This window comes from Lithobates pipiens, unplaced genomic scaffold, assembly GCF_037356315.1.
Source record: "Lithobates pipiens isolate NorthernLeopardFrog02 unplaced genomic scaffold, aLitPip1_a1.2 Scaffold_13, whole genome shotgun sequence".
NCBI lineage: Eukaryota > Metazoa > Chordata > Amphibia > Anura > Ranidae > Lithobates > Lithobates pipiens.
The window spans coordinates 438,098,874-438,114,191 of NW_027507718.1; the positions used below are offsets into that span (position 1 = coordinate 438,098,874).

General features: G+C 41.2%; 1 long non-coding RNA gene across 2 annotated transcripts in view; it reads left to right on the forward strand.

Annotated features, from left to right (window-relative positions):
- Positions 1-50: 50 nt before the first annotated feature.
- LOC143975360 (uncharacterized) overlaps positions 51-15,318 on the forward strand; it is a 106,498-nt gene continuing 91,230 nt past the window's right edge. Inside the window, exons 1-2 of one of the 2 annotated variants that reach the window (XR_013272361.1) lie at positions 51-322; positions 2,950-3,072. This is a non-coding gene — a long non-coding RNA (uncharacterized LOC143975360). The remainder of the gene's footprint in view (positions 323-2,949; positions 3,073-15,318) is intronic. The other variant, XR_013272362.1, reaches the window with a different exon arrangement.

Consider the following 15,318-nt stretch of genomic DNA (forward strand, 5'->3'; position numbering starts at 1 on the left):
ATCAGTGTGCGTTCCATGCTGATCCCAGGGAGGCTGGCTCATCCAGCACCTGACAGCAGAATTTCCCTGTAGATGGGAGGGTGCCTGGCTCATCGTGTGCACACTCGTTCTGTACTCAACACACATGCTGAGCTGTGCAATACCTGAACTGCTACTGAAGAATCGTCTCCCATCACAAGAAAAAGATAAAGGAAATCAATACACCTGAGATTACTTGTCCATACATATGTTATCTGTGATTCTTGGCCTTGGACCTGTCCACACAACTGGGTTATGAGACTTAGAGAAGAGTCAGCGAGGGCTTTAGATTCCCTTGAAGAAAGTATGTAACAAAAAGTAATCAGAATTGAAAATGATTGATAATAGAATGTATAATACAACTAATTTCCAGGAAATTAATATATGCTTGTAAAAATGTTATTGGCTTTCAACGGTGATCAAGTTCACAAGAAAATTAATGTTTGCGGTATGTTCATAGGTACTCATGAAAATTTAGCATTTAAAGAAGGGCTCCAGAATTAGAAGATCTCTGACTCTGGGTGATGTTAGTGTAATAACCTGCTTTACACTTGCTTCATTACAATGTCCTCTATCCATCTGAAATGCCTTCTTTATGCTGCAATATGGTGGTCTGAAAAACCTTATAGACATAGATGGAAATGACAATTCTGGTTGGCTGCAGATTAATTCTGGAGTTCTTCTTTAAACTCAGTTGGGGCACACACCCTACATGAATGTCAAAGTTTAAATTAAATTAATTTAAATATAAATTAAATATATAGCTGGGATGAGCTATACTGCTGCACAATGCTTTCTGCTAAAGTCTATTTATTTTCATATCTTCAAGTAATTGTACAAGCTGTTTTCAACTATTAAGATATACTACCCTGTTTCCCCGAAAATAAGACCTAGTGTGATTGTCGGTGATGGCTGCAATATAAGCCCTACCCCAAAATAAGCCCTACCCTGTTTCCCCTAAAATAAGCCCTACCCTGAAAATAAGGACTTTAACCAGGGCTTATTTGGAGAGTAGGGTTTATATTGCAGCCATCACCAACAATCACGCTAGGTCTTATTTTTGGGGAAATATATATATATATATATATATATATATATATATATATATATATATATATATATATATATATATATTAGAAGAAATGGTATTGCTGCAAAAGTTCAAAACACATTTTAAATATTAAGGGTGTATACCCTAATTTATTTTTACTAGAGAGTTCATGAATTCTATCATATCTATTGGATCTCTGATGCTATTCATGTGTAGCCCTCTTTTTGATAGTGGTAATGGTGGTGAGGTTATGAGCAATAACCCCAAACAGGATATTGCACTAAAAATGTAGGTACAGTACTGTAGATACCTCCAGATTAACACTGCAGAAAAGTCCAGTTCATGCAACTGGACCTCTAACTACCATGAGTGGCCGTCGGATGCCTAACCTGGCTCTTTAGAATCCTGGACCAGAAGGGACAGGGTTACGTAAAATAACAAGAGCTGCATATAAGTTCTATTGCAATAAACAGGTCCACCTACTAATATACTGGAAGATGACCACTCCACAGATACAGTGGCATTATGCTTGTGAGATATTACTAATAGGACAGAGATAAGTATGTCGCAAGGATTTAGATACACTCTCAAGAACTTATGGGCAGCTTCAGTTTAACTATTGGAACATAGAAATACTTGCCTTATAGTCTCTGCTTCTGATCTGGGTGAAATTACAGGAGCAGTAGCAGGAATGCTGCTGTGGTGTCTCTATTCCTAATCATCCTAAACACCCTAATACAGGAAGAGTGTTACTGGCCAGATTACCAGGTAAAAATAAGGAACAAAGTCTAAAAAAGGAAAACTAATGCATCCACCACATCTAATGATTGGTAAACTGCAATAAATTACATTTTTGGTTTGAGATTTAGAATCACTTTATTAAAGCCTCTGATTCCTACATACCAAGTGTTCCATCAATTAATCTCTTTAGTGCTCAAAGGGGCATTTTATAGGCACATACGTACTGTAAAAAACTCTGAAAAAACTTCTGAATGTGGCTACAATGGATTACATAAAGTTCAGATTTAAGAAAAAAAAATGTTTGGTAATCTTTCTTATACGGCATTCCTCATTTAGTTTTTAAATTTATGTATTGCCATTAGCATGTGCTGAGTGATTATTATTATTTTAGTTTTAACGTTCAATTAAATGGATTTCATTGTTGACCAGCTGTAGACCTATTCTGCACTGAGTTCTAGTTATAATGTGTTATGTATATAAAAAACGTTTTTCTTTGTAGCCCATTTGTACAAAATTATGTGTTCTGCCTGATAGTGTTGTTTATGCTGTAGTTACAAATAACAATTAAGGTTCAGCTAAGTCAGTTAAAAATCCACTAAACCCAAACAAAGCTTTGAAACCTATTAAAGCCAATAGGAGCCAAATCTTCTTACTTTTTTTCTGTCATTTTTCTAGATCAGTTTGCAAGCTTTTGGTTAACTGGAAAATGCCACCCATGCAAAAAATACATTAAGAAATGAAATAAAAAACAGTCCAAAGGGGAGAGGATCTTGTAATGTGGCTTAACGAGAAGCATTAAAATACACAAATTCTTTAAATAAAATGCTTGATTGTAAACCAATTGTCCTGCCGTTATGACCATATTTAGTTAAAAATGTGACCCTCCACTGTGTTTACATTTCAGCAACGCTGTCATTTGCAAAGGAAGTAGTGGCAGGGCAACATTATCGAGGCGGTGGGTCAACATCATCAGGCGTCACTCATTGTGATTGGTGTGGATGAACATTATTAGACAACATCATTTACATTAGGGTTACATTATATTTTTCAGTAAAGGTTTTTTTAATTTAACTTTTACTATTTTTAATAAAAAATTGGTCCAGTTTGCTCCAACAGTGGAAACTGTCTGATCTTCTTAGGTAATTGGATATTTTTCGCAGGATCATCTAGTAAAAATAAAGCATATAAAAAGTCTGAAGAGAAAAAAAAAAGGTCCAAAAAGAAACTTTCAAATAAGGAAAAACAAATGCAGCCATGGATGGGTAAGCTGAAATATATTACGTTTTTATTTTTGGGTTTAGATGCATTGAAAATTCACCAAAGTAATTTGTTTTTCTGTTTTTCGCATTCTTAGTTTTTTCATGTAAATGTAGTGCAAAGTTAAAATCAGGCAGACATTATTACATAGCGTCACCTGTAATTTATTAAACTGAATAACTTTCACAGAGCCTCTATTGATGTATCCACGATGAAGCCCCTCCACATTCTACATGGAAATAATGGGTCTGAAGATAGGGCACTTAGACCTTGGGCTTTGATATAGTTATAAAGGAAAATTCAGAATTAATTAGACCTGATAATATGGGACTCTCCTTAAACTACACAAAGGTCAGGCAGGTGTGGACTTTGCTCCAAATCACAAATTCCCAAGAAGATAGTACATGAGTAACCAGAGATGCCCATGTGGTATTTTTATCATGATTTTTTTTAACTACTACAGTAAACTTGTGACTGGAAAATTTTACACCAAGATTAAATTGTAAAAGAATAGTCCTTGGAAAGGGTAAGCAGAAAGACGTCATGTGCATCGGCATAAACTGCATTTGCAACAACTGTGGCCAATGCTTTTGAATCTTGGTTTATTCAGTTTTTACTTTACTTTTCAATTTGTCAAATTTTAAATGTTTAGTGAATTTGTCTATAACAGGGGTCAGCAACCTGTAGATCATGATCTACCAGTAGATCATGGCCAGGTGACTGGTAGATCGCGGTCTGAGCTTGCTGACTCACCATCCAAGAGCCTCAAACAGATTGCAAAGGAGCTACTTGTAAAGTTGGAGCTATAGTAGAGAGCAAGACAGGGGTGGCCCATCCATTAAGGGCGCGCGGGTGCCGCCGCCTCTGTCGTGCCATCCCCTATATGACAAATGGACAGGTTCATGGATTGCATTGTATTGGATGAATCTATCCATGGCCACTGTAGCCACCCACTATTCAGACATCCAGCCCCTTTTTGGACGCTGGGCTCCTCAATTCCAGCGTTTTTTTAATCACCTGATTAGAGCCATAGGCTCTAGGTGAACTTGGAGTGCAGAGCATTGCGCTTGGAGCCCACCCAGGTGTGTTAGAAAAGCAAATTAATATTTGCTTTTCTAACACTGAACCGCCTCTCCACCAATCAGGAGGCATGGGTCTAATACCGGGTCGCCTGCTTGGCTGAAGGCAAAGGCGATCCCATTGGGTAGCTGGCAGAAACGAAGAAAAGACACAAAGAGGACACAGGAGTCATCACTTGACCCGCGCTACCCGTCCCACAGCTCATTGTCATCACGCGCTGCCTTATCCGCCACCAAGATGGGGTAATTACCAGACAGCGAGTGGGCGGGCAGGGGGGCACAGAGGCTGCAATTGATGGGGCAAAGAGGCTGCATTTCATGGGCACAGAGGTTGCATTTGATGGGGCACAGTGGCTGCATTTGATGGGGCACAGTGGCTGCATATGATGGGCACAGTGGCTGCATTTGATGGGCACAGTGGCTGCAATTGATGGCACAGTGGCTACATTTGATGTTTTTGTTTCAGTATTTTTCAGAATTTTTCCATTCGTTTGCACCCCCCCAAAAATTTGGAGCACCAGCTGCCACTGGAGCAAGAGCCCCATAAGCTGATGCCTTATCTGTAGTTCTCCTGTCCCATGCGGAATGATGCTTTCTAACCATCTGCTTTGACCCCTTGGACTCTGCAGAAGCATGCAGTTGCGGGGAGCTTGCAAAGTGGCCCCATTTACTTGAATGGGTCATGATTAGAAACATAAAAAGTGATGGCAGAAAAGGCAGAGCAGTCCATCGAATCTGCCCATTTTTTATTTTGGGGGGGAGGTTGTTTTTTATGTTTTTTTTGGGGGAGTTTCATTAACTTTGTTGTCTGACTATAATCTATGTTTATCCCAAGCATGTTTGAAGCCATGTAATGTTGACTGTCTCACTACCTCTGCTGGTAGTTTATTCCAAGCATCAACTACCCTTTCAGTAAAATAATACTTTCTAAGATTAGTTTTAAACTTCCCTCCAATTAGTTTGAGGTCATGTTCCCTGTTCTTGATTTTGGTTTCATATTGAAAAAACTGCCCCCCGAACCTTATTCACCTCCTTGATGTATTTAAAGCTTTCAATCATGTCTCCCCTTTCCCTTCTTACCTCCAGACTGTACATATTAAGTTCCTGAAGTCGCTCTCAATATTTTTTATCCTCTCACCATTTTTGTTACGCATCTCTGGACATTCTATCTTTTGACAGGCAGTATCACCCACCAAAGCAACGGGGGATTTAAATTCCTGCTGCAGCATGTGTCTATCTTTGGCTGCTGCCTCTTGAGAGAAAAGGCGTGGGATTGGGGATGGTAAGCTCAACTGCAGGGTTTTTTCACCCCCCCCCCCCCCCCAACCTTTACATGTGAATGAGTCCTAAGGGTACCACTGTGGGATGCAACTAAGGGCTCATTCACAAGTGCAGCAGGCACTGCTACACCTCTGAAAAGAGATCCAAGTGTGCTTGACAGGTAGTGAGAAGGCAATATGTTGCCTCCTCACCACCTGATTTAAACATGATTGCAATGCAATGCACATGATTGCAATATGATAGTACAGCAATTAGAGGTTTAAATCAGGTAAGGGGAGGCGACACAGGACAACAATGTGCTCGGTGATCTTTGACTTCTCCCATGTTATTAAGGTAGATCTCTACTTATTTAAGGTTGTCTAACCCTGGTCTATAATGTAGTGGTAAAACTACAAAATTGTCAGATTTAGACCCTATAGATACACCATAGGAGTCTGTTATTGAAAGCATCCATGTCGTTTTTGGGCCTTATTTCTCTATTCTACATTCAGAATAAGCAGGAAGGAATACATTTGGGGCCCAAGTCTCAGCTCTTACCTGTTTACTGTAGTTTATTGTAATACAGATCAGATACTGTGAACGACATGCATGGTCTACTAAGATAAAAGGCTTTTGCGTAACAAGCATTTACTTTTACATAAGAGAAGGGTAGAAGAATAATAACATCACTGTTTTTACCATAGTATGAAAAGCACAATGGGTTACTAAAGTCTGTAGTTAAGGAAGCCAGTCATTTTATGTGATCTTGGATATAGCTAAATGGCACTTTATTTAAAGATAGGGCAAAATGTAAAACATACTCATTCAATGCTCCTTTGTAAGACATGGACATTTCACCATATTTTTTTTTTTTTTTACCTTTTTTAAAATTAAAAACGTGCAGCCCCACCCCCACCCCCATGCACATCACTCACCTAGGTGAATGACGTGCACAGTGCTTGCATGTCACATATCCTAGGAGGCATAGACCTTCATTAAGAAAGAAGGAAGGGGGCATGCCATCATCAGGAGGCACTTGATGGCGTCACAAGCAACATGGCAGCTCAGGTGGCAGAAGACAAGAGGATCTCAGTGGGACAACTCTAGGCGGGGGTGAGTATCTGAAATGTGAACAACACACCACCTGGTAAGCTTCGTAAAAAAAAAAAAAGGGGCCTTGTAAGAACAGAAAAACATCTCTTGATGTGCCAGAAATGCAGCATGCTCCTAATTTCTCTAAAACAGAGGATTCTGGGAGGAGATTGGTGGCCTGAGAGCGGAGCGGAGAGGGTTCTGGGAGGAGATCGGTGGCCTGAGAGTGGGGAGGAGACTGGGGGAGGACAGATGTGCGCCATGTGATATGTGTTTCCCTACACTCCGCCCATCGTCCTGCCCACCAATCACAATGAGTCATTTGGATTCTGCCCAGAGCAATCTGCGGGATTGATCCACTGTGATAACTCCAGAGGGATTTCCATATGTGTTTAAGGGATCCATGCTGCTGTAACGGCAGCCATTAAATTCAGTGAGTTTGCAATTCACTAGATGGTGGCGGTTTATTCAACTGGGCATCACTACCATACACCTCTTTTCACTGGAATAGTGGCATCATATTGTTAGAATGTTATTTTATTTGGACTATTTTTTTGTGATATTTTTATTTTTGGACTAATTTTTCATGATTATCACAGTCATTAGACACCATATTCATGTTTTTTATTGTTTTATGTGATCTACTTGGTTCTATTTGATCACTTACCATTGATACTGAGATTTTGGACACTACGTTCTTTATATATATATATATATATATATATATATATATATATATATATATATATATATATATATATATATATATCATTTCCTAATTTCTTGTTTAGACTGACAACACAAAGTCTTTTCTATGCTAAAGTCCCAAACAGTATTGTTAGCCCTGCCTGCTGGATCACAGAACTCTACCGATCCCCGTCCCTCGCTATCCTTCCCCACATGCAAACAAATGGGTTTATTTACTAAAGCTAACTTATTTACTAAAGCTGGAGCATGCAAAATCAGGCTCACTTCTGCATAGAAACTAATCAGCTTCCAGCTTTTATTGCCAAAGCTTAATTGAACAAGCTGAAGTTAGAAGCTGATTGACTACCATGCACAACTGCACCAGATTCTGAGTGCTCAAGTTTTAATAAGTCCACCCCAATTTTTTCTTCCACTGCAAAACAATGCTGTTTCTTTGACTCCCAAAAGCCTGTCTACATACTATATGCAAGGAAAGTGCTCTTGTGAAATGTAGTTCTGTGGGTGTGGGTACATGGTCACCCTGTAACAATTTCACAAGCTTGGTGATGATGTCAAAGGGTGTAAATAGCTGTTTCTCACTACAGGAACAAGGTAAAAAAATAATGCTGGCACATGCTCTAGAGCAGGGGTGTCAAACTCAATTTCATCATGGGCCTCATTAGCATTACGGTTGCTGTTTGTTTCTGTAAGGCTATATGAATGTATCCACTCTTTATCATATTAAGTAATTGCTTCTGCATTTACATTTGGAAAAAAAAGTATGTGAACCCGTTTGGAATGATATGGATTTCTGCACAAATTGGTCATAAAATGTGATCTGATCTTCATTTAAGTCACAGCAATAGACAATCACAGTCTGCTTAAACTAATAACACAAAAATAATTAAATGTTACCATGTTTTGTAAACATTCACAGTGCAGGTGGAAAAAGTATGTTAACCTCCAGACTAATGAGATCTCCAAGAGCTAATTGGAGTGAGGTGTCAGCCAACTGGAGTCCAATCAATGAGATGAGATTGGAGGTGTTGGTTACAGCTGCCATGCCCTATAAAAGCACACATCAGTTCTGGATTTGCTTTTCACAAGAAGCATTGCCTGATGTGAATGATGCCTCTCACAAAAGAGCTCTTAGAAGACCTACGATTAAGAATTGTTGACTTGCATAAAGATGGAAAGGGTTATAAAAGTATCTCCAAAAGCCTTGCTGTTCATCAGTCCATGGTAAGACAAATTGTCTATAAATGGAGAAAATTCAGCACTGCTGCTACTCTCCCTAGGAGAGGGCATTCTGTAAAGATGACTGCAAGAGCACAGCGCAGACTGCTCAATGAGATGAAGAAGAATCCTAGAGTGTCAGCTAAAGACTTACAAAAATTGATGCGAACATCCCTGTTAGCGAATCTACAATACATAAAACACTAAACAAGAATGGATTTCATGGGAGTATACCACAGAGGAAGCCACTGCTCTCCAAAAAAACATTGCTGCACATTTACAGTTTGCACAAGAGCACCTGGATGTTCCACAGCAGTACTAGCAAAATATTCTGTGGACAGATGAAACCAAAGTTGAGTTGTTTGGAAGAAACACTCAACACTATGTGTGGAGAAAAAGAGGCACAGAACACCAACATCAAAACTTCACCCCAACTGTGAAGCATGGTGGTGGGGGTATCATGGTTTGGGGCTGCTTTGCTGTGTCAGGGCCTGGACGGATTACTATCATCAAAGGAAAAATGAATTCCCAAGTTTATCAAGACATTTTGCAGGAGAACTTAAGGCCATCTGTCCACCAGCTGAAGCTCAACAGAAGATGGATGTTACAACAGGACAACAACCCAAAGCATAGAAGTAAATCAACAACAGAATGGCTTAAACAGAAGAAAATACGCCTTCTGGAGTGGCCCAGACGGAGTCCTGACCTCAACCCGATTGAGATGATGTGGCATGATCTCAAGAAAGAGATTCACACCAGACATCCCAAGAATATTGCTGAACTGAAACAGTTCTGTAAAGAGGAATGGTCAAGAATTACTCCTGACCGTTGTGCACATCTTTATAAATGTAAGCATTAACAGGGAAAAGGGAATTGGGGAGAAAAATAAAAAATATGAATAAAAGAACCTTCACATAAAAGACCTCAAAAGAAAAATTGTGGGTTCAGTTGGACTTTTTAGGCATAAAATAAGTTGTAAACACAACCAATATATTCAAAAAGGGATTATTTCTATTTATTATTGAGACAAAAGTAGAAACAATAAATAAAAAAATAAAACATTTTTTTCCTTTTTACAAAAAAAGAAATATTTCCTCCTTATAACTACACATTTAAGACCTAATTGACATCCTATCAAAGGTAGTAAAATTCACTTCAAATTTCCAAAAGGGAAAAAACAAAATACATATCTATATGAATATAGAATCAAGGATATCAACCATACAGTCAACAGTTACATATATTCTGGTGCTCTACATGTTTCGCGTCTAGAAATGACACTTCTTCAGGAGCTGATAACAGTGTTATTCCTTCACATAGTGTGTCCCAGATGGAGAGACCACCGTTCCCGAAGGAGAGTAGGGAAGTTGGCACGATTTTCAAACACCCATTTCTCCACAAAGGAAAAAAAGGGGGGGGGAGGGGAGAAAGAATAAGCGTTGAGCAATAAATGTAGGTGTGAGTTTAAAGTTGGTGGGATCACTTCAAAAGTGTGTTGAGCCCGTAGGGCTTCGAACATTTAATTTTTAGTGGGTGTTCTTAAAATGTGGGTAGCCAGAAGTTGGATGGTAATGGGTATTCTGAGTATCCCCTGAGCTTAAAGTGCAGTGGAGCAGACCAAATTCCCACTGGGTAAAGAGGGAAGGCAGAGGGGGAATCAAATAGGCAGGCTATTCAGCCCGTTCACCCCTATCGTATTTATTTTTGTAAAAGATGGCCGCCATGGAGGAATGGCGGCCATCTTTTACAAAAATAAATACGATAGGGGTGAACGGGCTGAATAGCCTGCCTATTTGATTCCCCCTCTGCCTTCCCTCTTTACCCAGTGGGAACTTGGTCTGCTCTACTGCACTTTAAGCTCAGGGGATACTCAGAATACCCATTACCATCCAACTTCTGGCTACCCACATTTTAAGAACACCCACTAAAAATTAAATATTCGAAGCCCTACGGGCTCAACACACTTTTGAAGTGATCCCACCAACTTTAAACTCACACCTACATTTATTGCTCAACGCTTATTCTTTCTCCCCTCCCCCCCCTTTTTTCCTTTGTGGAGAAATGGGTGTTTGAAAATCGTGCCAACTTCCCTACTCTCCTTCGGGAACGGTGGTCTCTCCATCTGGGACACACTCTGTGAAGGAATAACACTGTTATCAGCTCCTGAAGAAGCGTCATTTCTAGACGCGAAACATGTAGAGCACCAGAATATATGTAACTGTTGACTGTATGGTTGATATCCTTGATTCTATATTCATATAGATATGTATTTTGTTTTTTCCCTTTTGGAAATTTGAAGTGAATTTTACTGCCTTTGATAGGATGTCAATTAGGTCTTAAATGTGTAGTTATAAGGAGGAAATATTTCTTATTTTTTTGTAAAAAGACATTTATTTTTTTATTTTTTTATTTATTGTTTCTACTTTTGTCTCAATAATAAATAGAAATAATCCCTTTTTGAATATATTGGTTGTGTTTACAACTTCTTTTATGCCTAAAAAGTCCAACTGAACCCACAATTTTTCTTTTGAGGTCTTTTATGTGAAGGTTCTTTTATTCATATTTTTTATTTTTCTCCCCAATTCCCTTTTCCCTGTTAATGCTTACATTTATAAAGTGATAACCAGGACGTGGCATTCTGTTTAAACTTTTCAGTGTATCCACAGACACCACCCTGTGACAGATACACATTTTTTCATTTAAATACGTTGTGCACATCTGATCTGCAACTACAGGAAACGTTTGGTTGAAGTTATTGCTGCCAAAGGAGGCTCAACCAGTTATTAAATCAAAGGGTGCACATACTTTTTCCACCTGCACTGTAAATGTTTACATGGTGTATTCAATAAAAACATGGTAACATTTAATTCTTTCTGTGTTATTAGTTTAAGCAGACTGTGACTGTCTATTGTTGATACTTAAAAGAAGATCAGATCACATTTTATGACCAATTTGTGCAGAAATCCATATCATTCCAAAAGGGTTCACATATTTTTTTTTGTAACTGTAATTATTACTGGTTTTAGTAATAACTTATGGTACCAGAAGTGTGCAACCCTCCTTTTCAACTTGCATAGAATTGTAATATTCTCACAATAAGTATAAGTAAAGATTCAGAGCACCCCCTCCCCTCTTTACATCAAATTTTAAGAGTTCCCCTACTATCAGCAGTCAAAAGTCTCCCTCCCGCCCTTAAATATCGCTGCACCCCCCTTACCTTGTGCTGCTGCCAGGAAGAAGCTGGGGCAGAGTCCGGAAGCAGAAAGTGTAGGGTCTGAAGGAGGAGCAGAGGAGGGCTGGAGTCAGCTGCTGTAGTCAGCTGAATGCTGAGACCAGGGGAGGCGTAGACAAGGGGATACTGCAAGAGCACGGAGAAGCGCAGGATCAGGCGGAGGAGTTCTGTTCTCCTCTCTGCTGCTGACTGCTGAGACAAGGTGGGGGCGGAGATGAGGGGAGGTGCCACAGCTGCAGGAGAGGTAAGAGGGCCACATCAAATGGTCTGGTGGGATTCAGCCCACGGGCCTTGTGTTTGACACATGTTCTAGAGGGAGAAAGGAAGAGTTAAAGAGGGATTCCACTGTAAAAAAAATTATTGAAAGCCAGTCCCTCACTTACCTGTCCCAGGATCCAGCGATTTCGGCAGCTGAGGCTGATCGATCGCTCGGCTCTTGGCTGCTGCCGCCGCCATTCTAGGTGAGGGAATCAGGAAGTGAAGCTTTGCGACTTCACTTCCCAGTTCCCTACTGCGCATGCGTGAGTCGCACAGCGCAATAGGAATGGTCCGCGCTGTCTCTGGGACCCGTGTGTGTCACAGCAGACAGCGTGCTGGGACAGGAAGAGGCATAGACTCCCGTGGGAGTCTATGCCCAGAAGTGGGTGCAAATACCTGTCTTAGACAGGTATCTGCACCCCCCCTCCCCCCTGAAAGGTGCCAGCTGTGACACTGGAGGTGGGGAGGGTTCCGATGAGCGGACGTTCCACTTTAGGGTGAAACACCACTTTAATCACTACAACACTGTATATAATAAACAGTTGCCTTGCATTTTTAAATGATTATTAAAATACTGTTTTCTTTTTTGTAACTTTTTTTACACTTCAGTACTGCTAATCCCCTCTAACCTTTTTAAACCACTTTCCTTTTATGTGCAAGAGCTTCAGCATTTGCTGCACAATGCTGCTCAAGGCAGGCCAGGGCCGTCTTTAGCGCAGGGCAAACGGGGCACCTGCCCTGGGCCCAATGTTTGTAGCGTGGCCCTCACTGCTACCCGCAAATTGGGGCCCCAATTCACGGGTAACGGGGCCCCCCAACAAAGCATCAGTGGAGCTCCCGGCTGTTGTAGTCAGATCAGAGAATGGAGACCCCGCCAACATACCTCTAAATGTATGTAGTGAGTTTGGCTGCCCAGGTATGTCCTTGCACCCATAAAATGCCTGACTGCTTAAACCCTGAGCTGTGTTATTCAACTGTCAAGCTGTGCGTTGCTGAAAGTTCTCTGACCATCACCTGTAGCATGTCCGCAGTCTCTGATTGTCTCCTGCAGTATGTCCGCAGTCTCTGATTGTGTCCCGCAGTATGTCCGCAGTCTCTTATTGTCTCCTGCAGTATGTCCCCAGTCTCTTATTGTCTCCGGCAGTATGTCCGCAGTCTTTGATTGTATCCTGCAGTATGTCCGCAGTCTTTGATTGTTTCCTGCAGTATGTCCGCAGTCTCTGATTGTCTCCTGCAGTATGTCCGCAGTCTCTGATTGTCTCCTGCAGTATGTCCGCAGTCTCTGATTGTATCCTGCAGTATGTCCGCAGTCTCTGATTGTCTCCTGCAGTATGTTTGCAGTCTCTGATTGTCTCCTGCAGTATGTTTGCAGTCTCTGATTGTCTCCTGCAGTATGTTCGCAGTCTCTGATTGTCTCCTGCAGTATGTCCGCAGTCTCTGATTGTATCCTGCAGTATGTCCGCAGTCTCTGATTGTCTCCTGCAGTATGTTTGAAGTCTCTGATTGTCTCCTGCAGTATGTTTGCAGTCTCTGATTGTCTCCTGTAGTATGTCCCCAGTCTCTGTCTCCTGCAGTATGTCGCCAGTCTCTGATTGTCTCCTGCAGTATGTCTGCAGTCTCTGATTGTCTCCTGCAGTATGTCCACAGTCTCTGATTGTCTCCTGTAGTATGTCCCCAGTCTCTGTCTCCTGCAGTATGTCGCCAGTCTCTGATTGTCTCCTGCAGTATGTTCGCAGTCTCTGATTGTCTCCTGCAGTATGTCCGCAGTCTCTGATTGTCTCCTGTAGTATGTCCCCAGTCTCTGTCTCCTGCAGTATGTCGCCAGTCTCTGATTGTCTCCTGCAGTATGTCCGCAGTCTCTGATTGTCTCCTGCAGTATGTCCGCAGTCTCTGATTGTCTCCTGTAGTATGTCTGAAGTCTATGAACCTCTCCTGTAGTATGTCTGCCCTCTCTGACACTCTCCTGTAGTATGTGTATTAATGTGCCCCTTTACTTGCTCAATTATTTAGGATTGCTCCACTGCTCAGTGAGAGGTAATGATGTGCATTAACCTGTAGCAACCAATCAGCGAACAGTACTGATCTGTTTTAATCTCTAGCAGCCAATCAGTAAATGGTAATGATGTGCATTAACCTTTAGCAACCAATCGGCAAGCAGAAATGATGTCTTGTAACCTCTAGCAACCAGCCAGCGAGCAGTAAGGATAGGCTGTAACCTCTGGCAAACAATTGCAATCACTGCGTGATCTGCTGCAGTAAACTGATTTTGAGACTACCTGCTATTTTTTGTATGTCTCAGAATGGAGGGGGGGCCCCAAGAAAATGTGTGCCCAGGGCCAAATCAAAATTAAAGACGGTCCTGAGGCAGACTATACAATGGTGGCAACTGCCAAATGTGCCAATGCAATGTGCAGCAATGCAGCTGCTTGTACTCTCTATTGGGAAAACAAGGGTGACAATGAAGGAGAGCAAATGGGAGACAATTATCATCATATAACAGGAGGTACTTAAACAAAGGGGTTTACAGCATTATAACTAGGTATTATTTCAAATTGGTTCTAAAGGCTTAAGGTTTTCTACCTAAATGCATTCTCCGCATTATGACACCCCCTCTCTCCTCCCAGCCCCTCATTATACTTATCTGAGCCTGATCTCAATCCAATGATATGCCCAAAAGTAGCGGCTCTCTCCACTCTCCCTCCTTTCCTAGGGTTTCCTGCCAGCGCTCCTGTTTCCTCTTCGGCAAGTGCCCCCATAGGAAGCCGCTTGTGCGGGTTTGATTCGGAGAGTGGCTCAGCCCTGTCCCCAACTCTCTCATCACATGATTTGATTGATGGCAGCAGAAGCCAATGGCTCCCACTGCTGCTTCCATGGCCAGTGAGTTAGGGACAGGGCTGAGCCACTCTCTGGATGAAGCCTGCACAAGCGGCTTCCTATGGGGGCACTCCCTAAAGAGGAGGAGACAGGAGCGCCGACGGGGGACCCCAGAACAGGAGAATCTGGGCTGGTTGGTGCAATATCATTGCACAAAGCAGGTTAGTATGACATGTTTGTTATTTAAAAAAAAAAAAAAGCTTTAAAATCACTTTAATGAAAGCTGTAGATGTAAAAGGATTAAAGGCAAGCTTTGAAATTACATTAACGTGTTAAGGCTTATGTGAGATTACCTCTGCTTGAATTGGTATTTTACTGTTGCAGAAGAAACTGGCACATCTATGGCATTGAATTCTCTTGCATACTCTAAACCCCAATACACGCTATCAGATTTTCTGCTGAGTTTTTCCTTTAGATTTACCAAAACCATGTAGTGCAAGGGCCTGCCTGATTGCATACAAATGGAAACTCCTAAGTTTTGACCACATATTGACCATATTGACCACATATGACCAAATATATGGTTTTGGTAA